Source organism: Paroedura picta, chromosome 6 (assembly GCF_049243985.1).
Source record: "Paroedura picta isolate Pp20150507F chromosome 6, Ppicta_v3.0, whole genome shotgun sequence".
NCBI classification, from domain to species: Eukaryota; Metazoa; Chordata; class Lepidosauria; order Squamata; family Gekkonidae; genus Paroedura; species Paroedura picta.
Genome location: NC_135374.1, coordinates 46,371,866 through 46,389,635, shown reverse-complemented (window position 1 = coordinate 46,389,635; position 17,770 = coordinate 46,371,866). Strand labels below are relative to the sequence as shown.

Genomic DNA, 17,770 nt, shown 5'->3' with positions numbered 1-17,770 from the left:
TACAACAGCGCAATGGTGTAATGCTAAAAAAAAACCCTGTTTATTAACAGAAAACATTTAAATGCACTTAAGAAACTCTTACCTTGGTTCAGCAGGCTTGTAAACTGTTGCATGTAGTTCTCTTAAGGGTAAAATTGAGTCTATTCCCTTCCAACTACCCCTATACACATTTAGCTCTCCAACTAGTAGGTAGTACCACCCAGACTTCTCTGCAGTTTTGAACATGATTTCTTTTTATGTGTAATAGAAGGAAAATGTTTTTTTTAAATATACCCTGCTTTTCACTACTAGATGGAGTCTCAAAGGGACTTATAATTGCCTTTTCCTCTTCTCCCCAACAGACAACTTCTTAGATAGGTGGAGCTGAGACAGATCTGACTGGGCTGCTCTATGAGAACAGCACTACCAGTAATATGACTAGCCCAAGGTCACCCAGCTGGCTGCATGTGGAGGACCATGGAATCAAACCTCACCAGATTAGAAGCTGCCAGTCTTAACCACTACGCCAAGCAGGATCTTTGGTAATAGGCTTTGTTTATAAAAAACCAAACCTACTGACTGCAATTCTATGCTTGCTTACTTGAAAATAAAACCTACTGGTCTTCGTTTACTTCCAGATAAATAAATAAATGACTGTCTTGACAAGTTAAAAAAGCCAGGAGAGGGGGAACTCATTCTGACAGTCCAATCTTAAACAGAGTTACTTCATTCTAAACCTACTGATTTAACCGAAGCAACTTTTTATAGGAATGCTCTGTAAGGACCTTACACCTTCTTCTGGCAATAACCCCCCCCCCCCTTAAAAAAAAGTTTTCTTTAAAAAAACATTGTATATACTTCCTCTGTTTTAACATTTGTTTAAAGAATTCTAATATATCATAGACAGACAAAAAACATCATTACTCCTTCACTATAATTACACACGATGCTTTGTAGCTGAAAATTAACCAGGAAAACTTAAAAGCCAATTTAGACAGGGAGGAAGAGAGTGGGGAAAAGGATATAAGGAAAGCTGGGATGAATAGAAATTCATGCCCAAACTGGTGTTAAGATTTGAACAATACTGCACACCTATGGATATTTAGGATTTTAGATTAGATCTCATTTAGGCTCATTTTTATTGCCTTTATGTAATGTAACTGTTGCCAGATATTATTTTACAGTAGAGAGCTTCACATACATCTTCAGAAATATTCATAAGAAATTTATTTAAAATACTTATAGACATTTTCCACAAACACCCATGGATCAAGGCAGGTGACAAAATAAAAAAAAACATATATAAAAAAAATCCTTGAAGAATTAAAATACACAAAGAGCCAGCAAAAAAGCAATATTTATTGAAAAAAACCTCTGCCATCCCAGTCCAGCCCAAATGTAATACAGCTAAGCAACCTTGAAATTGAATTAATTCAACCAGTAACACTTATGGGTACTGTCTCACCTGATCTAGGAAAATGTTCTTAAAGTCTAGGGCAATCACCAGAAAGCATGTGATTGGCCTATTATGCACGGCCACTGAAACAGCAGCATGGAGAACGCGAAAGAGGAAGAAGCAAAGCAAACCACTTACGCACGGGATGGAACGCAACGGCGGCAAAACCCAGAATATCTGATTAGGGATGCGGCTACTCCAGAGTCGCTTCTGGTTGCACCCTGGTCCTGGGAAGCTGCACTTTCTTCTGCATCTCGCTAACGCAGCTTTTTCGGCGGCATAACTCTGCGCCCGGTTGCCGCCTGCAGCGTGCATAATTGGTGATTTTAGCTGCCACCATTCCACCCCGAATGCGGACCTTGCACTCCGTGCATAATGGACCATTGAGAATCAAAGTAATGGGCCTTTGCAAGAAAAAAAAAATCTGAGAATCAGATTTTCTCAGATTATATGGATATTGTGCCAGGGGCTGTCAGGAGCCCAGGTAGACAAAGGATGGGCAGGGCAACAGCTGGCTGGGAGGACTGCAGAAGATAGATAGTGGCAGCATGAGTGGGGCTCAGTGCCAGGCCTCACCAGCTGCCACATCCATTCCCCCTGTGGCTTCAGAAGTCAGGCATCAGCTAGTCAGGGACTAGTCAGAGCCCCACTTACCCACTGCCCATCAGGAGTGTGGGTGGACAAAGGATGGGGTGGCAGCTGGCCAGCCTCGGCAATGAGTCCTGCTTGCTCATCCACCTCCTTCACCACATTCATCGCTTCCACTGGTGCAGCCTCTGACACCATTGGCTGCCTTCCTGCTTCTTATGCTATGCTCAGGGAGGGGTCGGGGTGGACTGATATAAAATCCATTATTATTTCCATTACAGTCCAGCCCCAAGGGTGGCATAAGGGAAATTAATGCCACAGGGAGTGAGACTGTGGTGGTGGTGATGATGATGATGAAATTTCTAATCCAGCCTTCCTAGACTGGCTCAGGGCAGTATCTTTTCTCTCTTAATAAAACAGTAAGGGGTGTTGGGGTGGGCTCAGTCTGTGATGGGGAGGGGCAACAATTGGTCCCATGGCCCTGGACTGACAAGCGGAGGGGCCAATTGGAAGGCGCAAAGCGCCTTCCAATTGGCCCCTTACCAGGACAGACCAAAATTCCATCCATCCAGGGGCAATCTGGAGAAACGGCTGCCAGTCTGCTCCTGACCACCAAAGGGAGAGAAGGTCAGCAGGGCTGCCAAGGGGGATGAGAACAGAGGCTTGGACAGGATGCGCCAGCCCTTTTCACCCCAAGGCTATCCTAACTGTCATGTCCAACTGTAAATTGCCTCAGAACCCTGACAGAGCTGGCAGAAAGTTAGAGAGTGCGCTCCCTCCCTCCCCCTCCCTTCAGGCCTGCTGCGAAGGAGCCTCTGACAGGCCCTGACTGAGGGAAGGAGGCCTTTCCAAGAGCAATGCAGGGGAGCCTGAGGGCCTTCCTTTTGAGGGGGGGGGGCTATCTCCTTCTGCCAATCAACTGGCTGACAGGGAGGCCACAGAAAAGCCCCTTCTCACTTAAAATACTGCTCTGCCCGGAGGTTAGACACAGCCAAGCCATGTGTCTTTCTTCTTTGCAACTCTCTGTGGATTTGAGGCCACTGCACAGTGTTATTCTGCAGAGGAAACTGGCTCTTTTGTCTCATCTGCACAACAACCCTGTGCAGTAGGCCTCAAGTCTTTCAATTCAACAACAACAACCTGTGTGGGAGGCCTTAAATGTTTCTTCTCTACCACAACCCTCTCCAAGGTAGCCCTTTCTGCCTGGGGAGCTGATCTTTATACTCTGCAGGTGAGCTGTAACTCCAGGAGCTCTCCAGGCCCCACCTGGAGGTTGGCTACCCCTGGGTTGGAAATATTCCTGGAGGTTTCGAGGTGGGACTTCAAAATCGTGCAATGCCTCAGAGTCCAGCCTTCAAAGGAGCCATTTTTGCCTGCAGTTGGTAGGGAGTGGTGCAAGGATGTCCCTCCTGGCCTATGGGTTATGGCCAGCCCTTACCAGCAACTGTTTGTATTCTGGGACGCAGACAGGCAGACCAGCATCAGTCCTGCCAGTCTGGAAAGTGTAGGAAGATCTAAATAAATACTTACAGCCTGAAACTGTAAATAGTGAGAGGGAGAGGAAAGGAAGATGATTGGAAAATGCTTTGAGACACCTTAGGCCTGCTGGGTCACAGCGGCCCATTCCCAGTTCTCTCAGACCTCTCACAGTCCCACATACCTCACAGGTTGACTGTTGTGGGGAGACGAATGGAAAAGGTGTTTGTAAACTGCTTTGAGACTCCTTTGGGTAGTAAACAACAGGGTACAAAAATCCGTTCTTCTAACCATGAAAGAAGCATGTGGGCACATAACATTTTATCATCAGTGAAAAATGGATAAGGAACAGGGTGGACACCTGTGTACTGTGACTACCCCATGTGTATTAGGGCAGAGGGGCATTTCGGTGAATGTGGCCTAATTCCCACAAGAGGGGAGATGACGCAGAACTGGGGGGAATTGGTTGCCATGTAACCTTCCCCTAAGAAGAGTCTCCAGTCTGAAGACATGGCTCTGGAAAGCTCATCTGTAACCACTATGCCACAATTCCCAAAGGTCAGTCCTCTCCCACATTCAACGAACATTCCAAACCACAGGTTCTTGACACCCATATCTCCACACCCATGCCCTCATTTGCCACTATGCCACCACAGCCTCCCACACAACACACACATTCAACCCCATGCCCTTACAGACTGGACAAGTCCTTCCCTCCTCTTCCCACTGCCAAGCTCTAGCGCCCGTTGTATTCTTGGATACAACAGGCTTTGCCCCTAGTACATACATAATTATGGAACTAATTAAAACAATAAAATAGTGAACATTTATGGTACATTAACTATTAAAACCAATTAGTAATTAAAAGTATCACTAAAATAGCAATATCATTATCAGACAAAATATTTATTGCTGCTGATAAGTTCATCCCAGGCCAGATATTACATCCCAGATGTGCTTTTGTCAGGGAGATGTTACCAGATCATTGGCCTGAACCAAAGCTTGGTTGAAGAGCTCCGTCTTACAGGCCGTGGGAACTGTGCCAGCTCTAACAGGTCCCTGATCTCCTCTAGGAGCTCGTTTCACTAAGTATGGGCCAGGAGTGAAAACATCCTGGCCCTGGTTGGGGCCAAATGTACTTCCATGGGGCCAGAGACAACCAACCTGTTGGAATATATCAAGCAAAGTATTCTTCAAGGGACATAGGTAGAGAGGTGCTCCCTTAAGTATGCTGGGCCCAGACCATAGATGGACTTAAAGGTGAGTGCCAGAACTTTAAACCTGATCTGGAATTTTATTGGCAGTTAGTACAGCTGCCTGAACACCAGCTGAATATGAGTTCTCCAAGGTATTCTAGTGAATATACAATTTGTACCAATTGTAGTTTCCAGGTCAGGGATAGAGTGAGTTACAGAAATCCAACCAGAGGTGACTGTCACATGGATCACCATAGCTAGGTGTTCTGGGACCAAGTAGGGCACTAATAGTTTGGCTTGACAAAGATGGAAAAGTGACAGTTGCACAACTCTCACGAGCTGCAGTTACATAAGTGCAAATGTGATCATGGACATGGGAGTATCAAGGCCAGAGAACAAGAGAGTTTGTACTCATATTCCACCTCATAAGTGCAAGGAACCCTGAGGATGGGGAAATGGCTTGATTGTGACTATATGTCAGGTGCAGAGGGATGTGGTTACATCCCTTTGCAATCCACTTGTATTAGCAACACAGAAAGGCACTACAAAATAGCATTTGACATTTTATGCCATATAGAATGTAGCCCACAAGTTGCACAATTTCTTCCTGCCCCCTAAAGGTGCTGGGTTTTTGTGGGTTTTTTTGCCAGTTTAGTATGTCTCACAGGCCTTAAAAAAAACTCAAAATGGAACTATGTATTCTTCACATTGACTATAATTGAGGGATTACATTGTGATTATGATTGTAGTACAACAACATTTTTTTAACAACAAGCCAGCATTACAACAACATGACACCATCATATAGTCAATGAGACTGGGCAACATCAAAGCGGAAGGGGAATTCAGAATAAAGGAAATTGGTCCTTGCGTTGAATGTGTTTCCTGGAAGGGCATGATTTCTGTGGCATCTAAAAGTATAAAACAAAAATACAGGCAAACAGACATCATTTTGGTCCATCCCTTATATGCATACAGATGAAAACAAAATTTAAGGGATACACTGGTTCATAGCAAATTAACTTGGGATAATCCTGAAAGAAATAATTCAATTGAAGGTGGAAGGGCTTCTGGCCATTTTCATGCAGCTGATGCAGAATATGTGACTGGAATAAAGGAATAAACACATTTGAAAATCCACATTTGAAAATAGTGGATGAGCCTTACAATCAAAGAACTACTTTGTGTGTGTGTGTTATAGGAGTCTCAATCATTGTGTCACTTTGTGTCTATATCACTGGGCAGTAAGGTTTGTAATGTTATAAGATCAGGTAGAGTTCAGCTTCACATTTAAACACAAAATAACAGTGTGGGAGTAATTATATTTTGATGTATGACAAAATCAAATAGAATTAAGTCAGAAAAAATGTTGGTTACACAACCTGAAAAAGAGTGCATCAAAGGAGGCTAAATGAATTCGATTGTAGTTTTGTAATAGAGGCTAATCAATATGCTGCTCTATGGAAACTGAAAAAAGGCATATCCATGGAGCCTGAATGAACAATTTGACTGATAGAATTAAGAAACTGAGGAAATATCTGTATTAAATATATTTAACATAGCATGTCTAGTTATTATAGTGGTTTACTAGAGAATGAATTCATTGTCTTGTTTTTAATTTTTTCTTTTTGCTCAGCCATAATAGTCATTGTAAAGAAGAATGGAATAAAAATGTATTAGACAAAAATATAAATCAAATATATGCATTGTTTCTTTTGTCGTAGTTCCTTGCCTTACCATTTTATTCCTCCTGCTAACTGTAGATATTTTTCAAAGAAAGATTGTATGTGGGAGAGATATCTAACATCTTCTCTATGACTCAGTGCACCATGGCTTGTATAGTTTTTTGTTTTTGTTTTAATGTCAACTCAGGCCAACAAAAATTAACTAATTTTGCTTCAAAGTTTTAACAGGCAGCATTTGTTCTAAGTTCCATTTCAAGTTCCTAGGTGTCATCATTGTCATTGTATTTATCTCATTTATTGAGAGGGATTAAATTCAAGGTCTCTAATATAACATTTTCAAAAAAAAATGGTCTTATCACAAGACTTCAGGAACTCTTATAAGTTCTTGCCAAAACAGAACTCTCAGAAGTTCCTGCAAAATGGAGCTCTTCCACCAGGTCTGTGGTTGAGGCCAGCTTGGCGATGCCCAATAATAATTAATAAATAATATGCTCTATAGCAGTGGTCCCTAACCTTTTTATCACCGGGGACCACTCAACGCTGGGGACCACTCACCGGGGACCACTCAACGCCTTTTAACGAGGCCTGTGGGGGGGGGGGGTAGTTTACTCCTCTACTCTCAACCACTGCCCTAACCCTCTCTGATCACTATGGTAATGTTTAAACATCCCTTCAAAATAAGATACAAACATGCCACAACAATGAAGTGTGTTGTAAAGGGCTGGGGGGGGATGAAGTAAAGGGCCGGGGGGGGGTGTGAGAAGGCATACTTCGGGGCCCACCTCCAATTAGTAGAAGGACCACATGTGGTCCGCGGCCCACAGGTTGTGGATCACTACTCTATAGAGTATGGACAAAACAGCTTTGCTCATACAGAAGTCAATTTAAACTTAGTTTGGTTTTTTAGAATGAGGTTGCCACTCCCATGCGTGTTCAGAACATACAAATTCCTATTTATCTTCTTGACATCCTTTAACCTGACAGATACATGTTCTCATAATTTATTCCCAAATTTGGCTTTCAGTCATATGCTATTTCCTCCGACATGCCTTTTACTACAAGTGATGCAAATAGGAGAGAGGACAATTACCTGGAAAACAACTTCAGATATTCATAACTATGACGAGAACAGTTACACTGAAATCTTTGACAATAATTAGGCCACTTCTTAAAATCAGGCAATTATCTCCTTTCCTTATACTTCAAGTGCTTGTACACTTCTTGTTGCATATATGATGGTTGTTCAAATTACTTCAGAATGGTCATCTAACTAATTTGCCTTAGAACATTGGTTGTTACATATACTTCAAAACATGGTGTTATTTTCCAATTTGAGTGGAGCTCCCTCTCATTATCACAAGGAAGAAATGAGCATTCTTCAGAAGAAGGTGACAGTACAAAGGCTTCATTAATTCAACTAGAATCTCATCAGAGGCTAGGTTAACTTCACATGCTCATATTTTAGCAATGTATAGCAATGGACATATATTTTCTCTCTGATGCTCAGTTCAAGGCTTAACATTATTTTTCTTAGTGGGTTCATTATTGATGTCGTTTTTGAGACTCGTGAGTTGGAATCTAACAGCAGCAAACAGAAAAGCACTCAGGGAAGAGGATCTGTACCAACCCAGTTCCATAGTAGCCCTTTTCTGAACTTGATGGAGAGACATAGAGACCCCCCCCCCTCCCAAGAAAAAAGCAAAATGGTGGTAAAGGGGCTGCAGCATGAAGATAAAATTGGGCAAAGCTGCACAGGTTCATGCACAAGTGGAAAATGTCTGTCAAGGTTTCTCCAGTAGAGGATGAGAGAGCTCTGTGTGTGGGTGGGTGGGAGGGTGTTGATTTCACACATGTGCATTGTTTATCATGGGATGAGATTAGCAAAGAAGAATGGAGTTGATTGGAGGGAATTATTCATGTTTTGGAAAACTATTCATTTTGCTTTTTATAGATGTGTGGCCAGAAAACTCCTGGGGGTTTGGGGGCAGGACATGGAGCTTGAGAAGGGGAGGAGCTCAGCAGAGATGAGATCCAATGGAATTAATACACCAAAGTTTCTACTTTCTCCAGGAAAACTAATTTCTGTAATCCAGAGATCAATTGTAATTCTGGGATGAGATTGGGATGAGTAGCTATGTTAGTCTGTCTGTAGCAAGAGGACTTTTGCTCTTTTCTAAAAGAGACTTGAAAATATTTACTCACTTACTACAAAGTAAGCTTATTTATTTTTACCCTTCTATCTTGCTGATCAGCCAAGTAGTACCTAAGTGATCAACATCTTCTCAGATTCTTTGCCCCAGCTTCAGAGAGCTACCCAGGATACAAGTTGAGAATCCCATCCTTAAACTTCCACAAGTTCTGTAAATGAGCTTCCAAGCTATGGGTAAATGTATGGGTAAAAGAAGACTAATTGGCAAAGATAAGAAGGCTCATGTTCCAGCATTGTTAAAGTAGCACATGTAGATAGCTAACTTGAATTAATCTGTCAATAGTGTTGTAGTTGCCTAGCAACTCACACAGTGACTAGCAACTCACACAGTGATTGTAAACTAAACATGAGCAGGCAGTGTGATGCAGCGGTAAAAAAGGTGAATGCCATTTTGGGCTGTATCAACATATCAAAATCACAAGATGTCATAGTCCCATTGTATACGGCACTGGTCAGACCACACCTGGAGTACTGTGTGCAGTTCTGGAGGCCGCACTTTAAGAAGGACGTAGATAAAATTGAAAGGCTACAGAGGAGAGCGACAAAGATGATCTGGGGCCAAGGGACCAAGCGCTATGAAGATAGGTTGAGGGACTTGGGAATGTTCAGCCTGGAGAAAAGGAGGTCGAGAGGGGACATGATAGCCCTCTTTAAGTATTTGAAAGGTTGTCACTTGGAGGAGGTCAGGATGCTGTTTCTGTTGGATGCAGAGGAGAGGACACACAGTAATGGGTCTTAAACTACAAGTACAACGATATAGGCTAGATATCATGAAAAAAAATTTCACAGTCAGAGTAGTTCAGCATTGGAATAGGCTGCCTAAGTAGGTGGTGAATTCCCCTCATTGGCAGTCTTCAAGCAAAGGCTGGATACACACTTTTCTTGGATGATTTAGGATGCTTAGGGCTGATCCTGCGTTGAGCAGGGGGTTGGACTAGATGGCCTGTATGGCCTCTTCCAACTCTAAGATTCTATGATTCTATGATTCTGTGACTACAGAGAGCTCAGAGGCCACTCATTTTTTAAAGGTAAATGCTCAGATTCTATTATTTGTGAAGGCTTAACCCCCAACAGTTCATTCATTCATTCATTCATTCATTCATTCATTCATTCATTCATTCATTTTATTTAAATCTAGTAGGACTTTACTAATGGCTGTATATATATCTGCCTTGTTGGCTCATGATTCCATTCTCTAGATTGACGTTTCCACGGATGGGGCCATGTTGGGAATTAGATACATGCTTGTAAAACACTGCAGTCTCAATGTAATTGAATATATATTTACTTCAAGATTCTTTGGGTGTGTGCTTAATCAATGAGTGTGTTTATTTGAGTGTGCTGATGGTATTCTACAACAAAGTGCCTCTGCCCATACTTGTATCAAAATTCCTTTAACATGATATTTGATTAATGTGCTGAAGTGCATCAGAAATAAAAAAACATGCTCAAAGAATCTTAATACACTCTTACATATGATTACACTTAAGCCCCCCTCCCCAATAATTTATCATGAAAGGGACAAGATGTAGGTGAGCTTACAGATTCAAATGCTGTGACAGTGTGCTTAGTCCAATTCTGGAATTAATTTTAGAAATTATCCCAATTAAACTGGAATTGAAAAGGAGCGCAATTCAGAGCAGTGTAAATGCTCGTAATAATAAATTTTGGGAACAGGGAAATCCATTCAGACCAACATTTTATGTGGAGCTTGTTCCTTAAAATACCCTTGCCAGGAAAAAAAATGGTTGATACCCTTTAGAATGACCATCCTTTCCATATCCTTCTGCAGTAAATTGTCGATCATTTGAGAAAAGATGAATGAACAATTATTAATATATTACATCTTTATATCTAATGCATTTTTCTCTTAATAGGGGATTATAGGAACTTTTGAAAGTGCTACAAAAATCAATTATGCAAAAGTCCACCCAAGCATGAGGTGAGTGCACTTTTATGTTCTGAAGAGCTAAATAAAGAACTTCTAACCAGTTTTTGTCATGTTGGATAATATTTATACATCTTATAGTACAAACCCATGCAGTCACTCCAACCTAAGCCCATTGATTTTAGTAGGTTTGGACTGGAACAGATTGTATGGCAATTTATCCCAATTGCATCCTTTTTAGTAATATTATACAGTTTATGTCAACAGGTACTTCAAACGTAAAACATTTTAAAGAGACATTCATTTCATGTGATATTTAAAACTTCATATCAATATATAGACTGCATTTAAAAGTCTTGATCAGTACAATTTTGTCTGTGATAGGTAAGGACATAGTTTGTTGCTAGCTCAAGTACCCACCTTGCTCCTTCTCATCTCTCTCTCTCATACACAGAGGGTTTGGGCTTCGGGAAATCTCGAATCAAACTGCAATTCACCATGATGCCCAACTGCAGGCACTTGAGTGAGTTACAGTTCAATCCTAAACTATCAATGTTTTTGGTTCTACTTTGTTGATTCAACATCCCTATATTCATGAAGACAACAGATGTACATGCTGTTGTCCGGAAGTGGAAATTAGCCCTGAAACCAGACAAGTGCTGTGTGAGGCCAGATTCCTGGTACAGAAAAGGTCATGTTGCGTGTTTGCCCTTTGCAGATTCAGGTGATGGTGTCTGACAATAAGAACGATTCCTTCTCAGGTCCTTGGGATAGCCATGCTCTCCAATTTCATGCTTATTAATATTTTAATTAAGTTGAAACACCTAACATGCTAATACCGCCAAATCATATGACCTAACAAAGGCCTGTGTGTGTGCACCCACTGCTGCACCGCCGCCCGTGCCTTCCACCCCCCCCCCCCCGTACTGGCTGCTTCAGGTTCGAATGCCCAACCCTAGTTCCACAGTGCTTTATGATAGAATGCAGGTTTAGTTTTGCCAGTAATTAGGTAGCTTATGTGGGTCAGTATTCTGTTAAATGCCTTTAACCAATGAAGTTTGAATCCTGTAGCACATTTAAGACCAACAAAGCTTTATACAGGGTATGCACACTTTTCCCTTCTAGTGCAAAAATAGCAAAAATCTTTAAGATAAAATACTTTAATTTAAACATTTAACAATTAACACCAGCCCAAATACCCAAGCAACAGCACATAGTAAACAAGTGAATAAAACTAGAAAAACTGTCATGGTTATACTGCTTTCTGCTTTCAGGAAAGATAGTGATATTTATCATGACTTCTTGATTCTTACAGCATGTCTTGATTTTATAAACTCACAGAACTTTTCACAGTGAATTCTGAAATTCAGTTTCACCTGGAATTCTGTTTTGACTCAGTTGGTTTCCTTCCTCACTCCAGAGCTGTGTCAGTAAGCTGAGGACTCTCTCACAGTTGGCACTGGATACAGGGACAGACAGTGCAAAAAAAACCCAACTTCAGCAGATGGCTGTCCCCACTGTCTATAATGCACCTGACCATCTCTGGTCTACCTTCTCCTCCTAATAGAAAATCTATTTTTGGGATTTTGATACAATTTAGAAATAATCTAACAGATTGTCAGTGTCTATTATATCAGGGCCAAAATTAAAAGCTTTGACAAGACTCTAATGCATCCCACAGCACAAGACTGTTAAGCAAGAGCAGTGAAAATTGATGTATCCAAATTATGCAGTTTTCTTAAAGTAGTCAATGCACCTTGAGAATGTCTAGTATGCTTCTGTTTGGTAGTTTGCTTTCTGAGAAACAGAGATGTTGATCAGAATGGTTGTGGCAGATCTTCCATAGAACTGTTTCTGTATCATCTCCTTTAGTTTTTTATGAAGGTCATCCAGGCTTTTGTGGAGTTCTATGCAGGTAACATTAGCACTTTCCAATTTTATTTGCAATGTGATTGAATAATGTCATCACATTGCATAGGAAGTACATATAACACATAGGCATAGATGGCTCCTCTTCTGGGCTCAGTTCTTCCTACACAATTTTTCACATTCTTCTTCCCCGCATGACAGAAAGTGTGCGGCACAACCGCTACATTTGACCGTGAAAAATCATATCTCTATACCTACAAACTCAAAGAAGGACCTCATGGGGTCTGTACTTTTGGCTGAGCATGAGAACTCGCTTTATATTTGTGTGAGAAAGACTTAACATTAAATCTCATTGTTTTCTTCCCTGCCTAAAGGCATTGTCATTACAGAAGTCAAGCAATCCTTCTTTCATTCCTTCTGTTACAGAAACCTGGACTCTGGTAGCATGAGGGCCTACCTGTTTCATTAGTCCTGGATCCTACTGTGGCACTGCTTTGGATGAAACTTTGCTGTATCCCTTTCCTCTGTGGGCAAAGAACGTGATCATTTGTTGGAGCAAGGCATATTAGAAGCAGTGACACATTCTACTTGGGAGACACCAACTGTCACACTAATGAAGGCTAATGGGAGCATTGTTATCTGAAGGGACTACAACAAGCACACCATAAACAAAGCCTTGCAGCAACAGCCATATCCAGTTCCAGTGGTGAGTCATCTCCTCACTTCCTACCCTCACAATAACCACCCTGAGATATGAATTAGGCTGAGAGTGTTTGATTGCCTCACAGTTGCCTAGCAGCTTTCCATGGCACAGTAGGGAATCAAAACTGGGTCTCCCAGATGCTTGTCTGGCACTCTAATGTCTTAATATAGTTCACATCTTAATATGTTCAAATATCTGCCAATAAATCACAAATGAAACACATTCTCTCAACTCTACCTTTACCCATACTCTCAGACTGCTTTAGCATGGAAGCTTGCTAAATAATATCACTTAATTCAAAACAAATCTAGGCTTCCTTCCTAAACAATGGAAACCATTCCCAGTTTCTAGTAAGACTCAGTTACTTATCTCTTCTAAGGTCACACAAAATTGTAAGCCTAAGTAAGTCTATTGGAGTTCAGGTCACTCTGGGGCCATATAGATGTAAGTTGCATTCCCTTTGCCACAGGAAAGAGTTTGCAGTTCTTTATGCTTCAGGGACATGACAATTTGGAAGCTTAAGATAATAATTAACACCCAAGAAGGCTGGAATTCTTATCAGTCTAAGCATCATATATACAACTACTCCTTAAAATCATTCCTCAGAAATGAACTTACTTGAAAGTCTTCGACATCTCAAACATTCAGGTTCAGCTCCCTTCTATGTAGTTTTTTATATATATTTAACCATGTCACTGCCATCAAAGCTGTCAAAATAAATTAAAACGCTGTTCAATATTTGCTGGCCCATTAGCTTCGCATCATTTCTGACTCTTGTGTTTGTGTATGCTGGTAGTGTGTGTTTCAAGTAGGCTTCCTGTCAGATTTCTAACTTTTAAAACAAGCTGGCAGATGTTGTACAAAACAATTCTATCAACACAATTTCGAGCAGCCTTCAGCAGGAAAAGTGATATTTGGATCAAAGTTAGTATTTTATTTCAGCCCTAGAAATTCTTGCTTTCTTCCTTGTACCTAGAAGACTGATCAGGGCTTGGTCAAACAGGAGCATCCCTGCATAGATCAGAACTGTAACCTATAACCGACTATACAGGAAGTGGTGACTGTGCAAGCATGCTAAGTGGCTTATTTTTCTTACTTGTGTCTTTTTTTTCTTTTTTAAAATTAAGATCCTCCCTTATTGCTGGAGAGAAAGCTATTGAGTGAAGTCTGGGTAGATAATTCTTTATTACAGTCACTGGAAAATAGAGCTCCTAATCCCCCAATGAGCATTTGCTCTTCCTGCTTTGGTAAAATAAAGATCTACATACCGAGATCATTGTAACATTATTCTCTTTATGGGGACTTGCAAGTGCCAGTGCAGAGCAGAAAAGTGGGCAGACCCAGAGCATTGGTGTCACTTTCATGGCTGATATTAGACTACCAGTGCATGTTTTATCAATTTGAAAATTACTTTGACTTACACTCAAAGAAGCGTGCCAAGGGGAGAATTCATTTCTAAAAAGAGAAGTGTTGGGATGGTGGGGAAGCTCTGCCAGCTGTGCTGGAAGAAAGCTCTGTCCGATAATGCCAGCTTCAGGGGTGGATGGCATGGCTAGGGACAATCATTCAGTGTTTGTTCAAAGTTTCTTTTGAATATGAAACATGACTAGGACTGTAGCCTCCTTAAATGCTTTCTAGATCATCAATCCCATAGAGCAGGGCTAGTCAAACTGCGGCCCTCCACATGTCCATGAACTATAATTCCCATGAGCCCCTGCCAGCATTCGCTGGCAGGGGCTCATGGGAATTGTAGTCCATGGACATCTGGAGGGCTGCAGTTTGACTACCCCTGCCATAGAGCAATGACCACTTCTGATTAGGGATTCCTTCTTCTTGAATGCATCCAGATGGAAGTACCTTGTCTGACATGCTGCTGTTCACACATGCATACAGCACCTAAAAGGGGAATTTTCCCCCTTCATGCACTGTAAAAACTGTAAATAATAAATATACTTCTAGCCCTGATGGTAGGCATATGAAGTTCCTGCAAAACTTCCCCCCTCCCACACCCACAAACACCTTGCACCAGAATTATTCTCTGGTATATTCATTCTATCATAGAAGCCTGGATGTGGATCCAGGGATGAATCTTCTGCCAAGCCAAGCTACTAGCGCCCTACCTGTCCCGAAACTCCTAGCCACAGTGATCCATGTGACGGTCACCTCTAGACTGGACTTCTGTAACTTGCTTTATGCAGGCCTACCCTTATCCTTGATCCAGAAAGTACAACTGGTGCAGAATGTCGTGGCCAGGATTCTCACTAAAACATCATGGAGATCCCACATCCAGCCAGTACTCCAACAACTCGGCTGGCTTCCAGTTGAATTCCAGATTAAGCTTAAAGTTTTGGTAATCACCTTTAAGGCCATAGCCTTAAGGTTTTGGTAATCACCTTTAATACCCAGTGTATTTGAGAGACTGCCTCCCTGCCTATACCCCCCCCCCCAAAGAGCCTTACACTCCACCACCTCCAACTGGCTCCAGAGGAGCACTTCAGACCTCAACAAGAGCCAGTGCCTTCTCGGTCCTGGCCCCCACCTGGTGTAACAAGAGCCTAAGGAGATCAGAGCTCTGCCCAAACTTCCACAATTCTGCAGGACCTGCAAAAGGGAGATCTTCCATCAGGCTTTCGCTTGAGGCCGGCTGACTCCCCAGGGGTATATCAGTTTTGTTATTCGTGTTGAGTTGTGATTGTTACCTGATATATTGTTGTGATATATTGTTGTGATGTTCTTTGAAATTTGTGCAGTGTTATAGACTGTTGTAAAGTTCTATGTAAATTTGTGCAACATTCCATGTAAACCCAGAGTCGTAGGGAAGGGCAGTATAAAAATCCAAACAAACAAACGAAGTAAGAGTACACTAATCTTATCTTGTTGCAGTCTTTACTGATAACCCTATCAGGTAGGCATGCAGTATTGACTCTTATACTGGAGAGGGATGAAGGGTTGGGTGGATGCCGAGAGAAAATGGCTGGGTTATGAAAGCAGCACAAGTTGAACCAGGGACTTCCAGATTCATAGATCAACTCTTTGGAGTACTCCTAAGCAAGTCCCCTTAGAAGTCAATCCCAGTTCAGTTACTGTGATATACTTCCTGAAAAGTGTTCTTATGATTGTCATTAGGCATGTGCAAAATAAGTGAATAAATAAATAATGGGCCATTTTGGATTTGGCCCAAAGCACCCTTTCCTGGCTTGGATTAGGTCGAATCCAACTTGATTCAGCACCATTAAAGTCAATGGTGCTATTAAAGTCAATGGGAAAATATCCCTTTCTAACTATTTTGTGATCTGGGAGGGTAGCATAGCTTTAGGGACCTTTCCTCAAAACAACTCCCATGTTTCAAAAAGATTGGACCAGGGGGTCCAATTCTACATGCACCCAAAAAGGGTGCTCCATCCAATCTCCATTGTTTCCAGTGGTGAGAAAAAAGGTTCTCTATTCTTGTTTCACCATTAGACACAATTGAGATTGGATGGGGGGGGGGTGCCCTCTATGGGTACCTGCAGAATTGGACCCCTGTCCAATCTTTCTGGAACTTTGGAGGAAAAACTCCCGGACCACAAAATAGTTAGAAAGGGAAAAATTCCCATTGACTTAATAGCACCATTGATTTTAATAGTGCTGATTCAATTTGGATTCAGCCTCAGACCACGGAACAGACAGAAAGGAAACAAAGTATGGTCACTTAAAACTGTCTGATCTCTGCATGGCTAAATCCTGCCCAAACTGTGGTTTGGCAATTTGGCCAAGGCTGATTTGGGTGGTTTAATTTAACGGGAAGGTTGATTCAGACTGGATTAGTCCAAAATGTGTCCACATCAACATTGATTTAGGCAAGGAAAAAAACTGTTTTGTAGGTGGTTGCTGCTGTTTGGCATGAACTGAACAGACTGGGTGATTGGTTATCTGCTTATCATGTTCATATGTGGTATGTTCTGCTGTTGAATATGGTCAGGGAAAAATTTTCAATAATCATAGTTGGATCCATCAGTCTGTTGGCGCAGTTCTTTCATGTGTTCTCCTCCCTAGAGCAGTACCTTCTTGTGTGAATCCTGGGATGTGTCTTACTCATGAATCAGGGGGATGTACAGAGTAGGAGACAAAATGACCCCTCCTCTATCTTTTACAAGTGCTCACTCTACTGACACAAGAGGCAGAATGGTTATTTTCCCCCCTTTTATCCTCCTCATTTTAGCCTCCAAACCTAAGGCTATTGGAACATGCAGATCCAGAGACTCTGGGAATCAGTTTTCTTCAGTTTGGGAGGGACTGAAGGGAAAAATAGAGCCAAGATCCACAACTGTCAGTGCCATGTATTGCTGAATTGCTGGATCCATCCGAAACAGTTAACCATGCTGTCCTCTAACACCCCTTTTCTCAGTAATTTAGAAAATCCCCTGTGACTGCTTTGACAAAAGAAAAGTTTTACAATCTGATTGTGGATCACCAGCATCAAGCTTGGTTTCCTTTCAGTCTGTGAAAAGAAACCCAAGACTAAATAACCAAGCATTTTGCAAATTCATTTGATGATATGAGAATGAGCCAACCTCCAGAAGAGATAATGGAGAGATACATTTTGCTATTGGCATTTTAATGCACATATGTCATCCCTACTTGTTAACATTTGATGGTAACGATTAATAAGGTTCTGATAAAAGTTAGCAAATTATTATATTTATAGAAAAAGGGGTTATCAGAAATAACAAATGGTGCCA

The 17,770-nt window shown here is 41.6% G+C and overlaps 1 long non-coding RNA gene across 1 annotated transcript; it reads left to right on the top strand.

Annotated features, from left to right (window-relative positions):
- Positions 1-354: 354 nt before the first annotated feature.
- Positions 355-13,702, top strand: LOC143840675 (uncharacterized). Its single transcript, XR_013232303.1, has 3 exons — positions 355-521; positions 10,467-10,531; positions 12,773-13,702. It is a non-coding gene; the product is annotated as an uncharacterized LOC143840675 (long non-coding RNA).
- The last annotated feature ends 4,068 nt before the right edge of the window (positions 13,703-17,770 follow it).